The 5,000-nt window shown below is 48.7% G+C and overlaps 1 pseudogene; it reads right to left on the bottom strand.

The window, feature by feature from the left end:
* Window positions 1-3,657: 3,657 nt before the first annotated feature.
* LOC126431416 (large subunit ribosomal RNA) overlaps window positions 3,658-5,000 on the bottom strand; it is a 3,332-nt pseudogene continuing 1,989 nt past the window's right edge.

The raw sequence follows: 5,000 nt of genomic DNA, 5'->3' as shown, positions 1-5,000 counted from the left end.
TCACGATTTGCACGCCGTGCATTCTGGAGCCGGTGTCGAGCTGCAATTGTGTCCTGCCGCATTTTTGTCAGTGTTTCATTCCACCAAGGTACAGCATTTTTCAGCAGTGTTTTTCTTCTCATTGCCTTCTTGCAGCTCTCTAGTATTGCTGTCTGTAGGAGGTCTACTTTATGATTTACATTTGTTCCTGCTGTGTCTCGCCAGTTCTCCACTCTGGTGGTCAGCTGGCGGTCAAAAACTTGCCATTTTGCAAAGGTGGTGTTGTATCTAAGTAGCTCTTCTGTGACCCTCTCCCTTTGTTGTTTTGAGATCTCAAACGTGATTGCCCTGTGGTCACTTGAGGTCCATTCCTCTTGAATCGTCCATCTAGAGACCATCCTTGACATGTTTGCTGAGCAAAGTGTTACGTCGATGTTATTTTCCCCAGCTGGCCCACTGAAAGTTGTTAGTGGTGAATCTCGATTTAATACAGTTAAGCCATGTTGGAAGATGAGATCCTCTAGTTTTCTTCCTGCTTCATCTGTGTCCCGGCTGTGCCATAGTGGTGACATGGCATTCGCATCCATTGCAATTATGATGGCCTTTCCATGTATTTCGCGGATGATGGTATCCAGTCGATGTAAATATTCGTCAATTGGGGTATGGAACTGGCAGTACAGGCTTATTATGTATATTTCTCCAAAGTCGCCAGTTACTGCAGCTACAGCGGTATGAGCATCACAAAGGGAGGTTATCTGCAGAATGGTCAAATTTGTGTTACGTATTCCTATCGCTGCTTTCGGTACTCCATGGTTGCTGCTGTATATTAGGCGGAAACCTGCAGGATATCCTCTAATTTTATTGTCCGTTACATAGGGCTCTTGGATAAGAACAATATCAAGGTTTTCCTCTTCCATCTTAAGTGATGCTTGACTAGGCACTACTTTGGATCTCTGCCCATTTATTTGGAGAATCTTGAGGGTGCTGGACTTTGTGTTCACCTCATCTAACTGTCGACCTGGGGACTGTGGCGTAGAAGTGTTACTGGCCATATTCAGTTCTTAGTTCTTCTTTCGCCATGAATCTGACATATTCCGGGCAGTTTTTGTCCATTATTGAGTGGTCATGTGGTTTCTTCCAGTGCTTACAGTTTGCACACTGTGGTGCCTTGTTCTTATTACTGCATTCCTTAATGCTATGTCCTGGTGCTGCGCAGTGCCCACAGATTGTTTCAGCACTTCTGCAAGTTTGTGTTGTGTGCCCAAAACCATGGCATTTGTAGCACCTGGTCGCCTTGCTAAATTTCTGTAGCCGGTGAGAGGTACAGTTTATGTATGCTCGTCCTTGTGCCATCAGGTGATGCCAAAACTTTGCTTCCATTTCCAGGACGACGTTTACGGTATCTGTGTTCCTTGGACCTGTTTTAAATAGTGCTCTTATTCCTGTCTCAGCACCCTCCTTTGTGCCGCCTATTGAAGAAAGATTCCTTGTGTAGAGCTCCGTTACCAGTTCTTCGTCGCTGATTTGTCTTGGAACATCAAACAGGATCACCCTTGGGTTTTTCTTCCTGGGGTCAGTTACTGTGATCCCTGAGTCGCCTATTTCCCTACAGTTCTTTATTTTCTCTGCTTCAGCGTCATTTGGCACCTCTAAGATGACACCACTATCCTTCAGTGTCCTACATTTGGTGATCTTGACGTCCTTCAGTGTTCCTTTTACAATGTCTTTTATGGTGTCTTGTAGCTCTTTCTCTGGCTGTTTTCCATCTGCTGGTCTAAAGACAAGGACTTTTGGGGTCTGGTTTGGCGTAGATTTTCTATCTGTTTTGGCTTTGCTTGCGCTGACTGCAGTGGCATAGCTCACAGGTGGTTGTTCCGTTGCTGGGGGAGATTCCTTCAGACATTTCAGCTCTGTTTTCAGCTGCGCTATTTCCATCTCGTATTTCCTTAGGATCTGTTCATAGGCAGCCATTTTCCCTAACAAGAATTTCTTTTGAACGTTGTTTATCCTGTTGTTTTCATTGAACATGTATGCTTCTAGCTCTTCCCTCATTTCTACCATTGTTTGCAAATCACCTGTCTTTGACTTTTCGGCTATTTCGGTTGTCGTGGCTGTAACCTGTGTGCTTTTCCTAACACTACTTTCTAGATCTGCGTCCTTATTTTGCCCCATCTTGGGGCTGGCCGCCTTTCTGACGCCAAGCTAGTTCGGTGCGTTGGCAGCGGCTGCCGTGCGCTGCGCGACGAGCAGCTGCCGCGCTGGGGACGAGCCTAGGCGCGCGGCCTTGGAGCAGGTATGCACTGGCCCGCTGGGGACGAGCCTCCCGCGCCCTGGACAGCTGTGGCACGCGACCGCTTTCGCTGTTGCAGACAGCCTTCAAGTATTTCTATCGCTACCTTACTTCTGCTGTGCGCCACTGCTCCGCAATTCGCGGTTATTTTTAATCCCGCATTCTGATATTGGTTTCAGCTGGGCAGTGGAAGGCGTCGCTTCTAGTATGGAGCGTGCGGGAGTTTATCCTGAACGGTGCGTGGCCGCACGCACGATGTTACAATAACAATTATATTTCTTAGACTACTTATCCTACAGCTGAACTGTAAACATATTTGGAAAGCGCATGAGTTGCACTACAGAACCCTATAGCTACAAAGTTTTCAACAAAGGCGGGGACCGCAGATTACTCACTTTTGTAAACTTTATCAGCTATATCTCTTATGCTATGCACTCCACACCAAAGCCAAAAGCATATTTGTACGGCGGATGACACACACACACACACACACACACACACACACACACACACACACACACACACTACAGGAACCTACACACTATAGAGTTTACTTAACTAGGGTGATGGTGGGAGACCGACGGTTTTGTCACCGCGCTGAGTTTCTACAGTAATGCGCGTTGGCGCACGCCGGACTTCACAATGACAGTTTTGTTTCTTAAACTACCCATCACACAGAAAATTTCAAGCATATTCGAAAAGAGCATAAAGCACACTACAAGGAACTATTCACTACAGGATTTGTCTAACTAATGTGGGGGCTGCAGAGCGCCGGATTTGTTACCGCGTGAGAGATTTTAGCGGGCGGCGCGTCAGCGCACGCACAACTTTACATTGACAGTTATATTTCTTAAGTTATCCGTCACACGACCATGCTAGAAGCATATTCAGTGAGAGAATAGAGCATACTAAAGGAACCTACGCACTAGAGAATTTTACTAGCTAAGCTGGGGGCTGCAAGCCGACGGTTTTGTCACCACGCTGGATTTTCTACAGAGCGGGCGTCGGCACGCCTTTACATTGACAGGTATATCTCTAAAATTATCAATCACACAAGAAAATTAAAAGCATATTCGGAATTAGCACAGAGTACACTACAAGAAGCTATTCTCTACAGAATTTTCCTAACTAATGTGGGGGCTGCAGAGCGCCGGATTTGTTACCGCGTGAGAGATTTTAGCGGGCGGCGCGTCAGCGCACGCACAACTTTACATTGACAGTTATATTTCTTAAGTTATCCGTCACACGACCATACTAGAAGCATATTCAGTGAGAGAATAGAGCATACTAAAGGAACCTACGCACTAGAGAATTTTACTAGCTAAGGTGAGGGCCGCAAGCCGACGGTTTTGTCACCACGCTGGATTTTCTACAAGGCGGGCGTCGGCACGCCTTTACATTGACAGGTATATCTCTAAAGCTATCAATCACACAAGAAAATTAAAAGCATATTCGGAATTAGCACAGAGTGCACTACAAGAAGCTATTTTCTACAGAATTTTCCTAACTAATATAAGACTGCAGAACACCGGCTTCGGCGCAGCGTGATAGTGAAAGGGAACAGTGCGTCGGCCCACGCACGGCCTCACTTTGACAGTTTTATTTCTTCAATTATCTGTCAAACAACAAACCTACAAGCATATTCAGAAAAAGAATATAGCAAACTAAAGGACGCTATGCACTGAAGATTTTTGCTAACTGCAATGAGGGTTGCAGACCGATGGTTTTGTCACCACGCTGGAGTTTCTACAGGGTGGGGCGTCGGTGCCGGGACAGCGGGAATCTCGTTAATCCATTCATGCGCGTCACTAATTAGATGACGAGGCATTTGGCTACCTTAAGAGAGTCATAGTTACTCCCGCCGTTTACCCGCGCTTGCTTGAATTTCTTCACGTTGACATTCAGAGCACTGGGCAGAAATCACATTGCGTCAACACCCGCTAGGGCCATCGCAATGCTTTGTTTTAATTAGACAGTCGGATTCCCCCAGTCCGTGCCAGTTCTGAGTTGATCGTTGAATGGCGGCCGAAGAGAATCCGCGCACCCGCGCGCCCCCGGAGGAGCACGCTAAGGCGGACGCGGCCTCGCAGCAAGGAAGATCCGTGGGAGGCCAAGGCACGGGACCGAGCTCGGATCCTGCACGCAGGTTGAAGCACCGGGGCGCGAACGCCGCGCAGGCGCGCGCATCCTGCACCGCCGGCCAGCACGAGGCCAACCAACGGCGAGAGCAGACCACGCCCGCGCTAAACGCCCGCACTTACCGGCACCCCTACGGCACTCACCTCGCCCAGGCCCGGCACGTTAGCGCTGACCCACTTCCCGACCAAGCCCGACACGCCCCGATCCTCAGAGCCAATCCTTATCCCGAAGTTACGGATCCAATTTGCCGACTTCCCTTACCTACATTATTCTATCGACTAGAGGCTCTTCACCTTGGAGACCTGCTGCGGATATGGGTACGAACCGGCGCGACACCTCCACGTGGCCCTCTCCCGGATTTTCAAGGTCCGAGGGGAAGATCGGGACACCGCCGCAACTGCGGTGCTCTTCGCGTTCCAAACCCTATCTCCCTGCTAGAGGATTCCAGGGAACTCGAACGCTCATGCAGAAAAGAAAACTCTTCCCCGATCTCCCGACGGCGTCTCCGGGTCCTTTTGGGTTACCCCGACGAGCATCTCTAAAAGAGGGGCCCGACTTGTATCGGTTCCGCTGCCGGGTTCCGGAATAGGAA

Source organism: Schistocerca serialis, unplaced genomic scaffold (assembly GCF_023864345.2).
Source record: "Schistocerca serialis cubense isolate TAMUIC-IGC-003099 unplaced genomic scaffold, iqSchSeri2.2 HiC_scaffold_1092, whole genome shotgun sequence".
NCBI classification, from domain to species: Eukaryota; Metazoa; Arthropoda; class Insecta; order Orthoptera; family Acrididae; genus Schistocerca; species Schistocerca serialis.
This window is presented reverse-complemented; position numbering and strand designations above follow the sequence as displayed.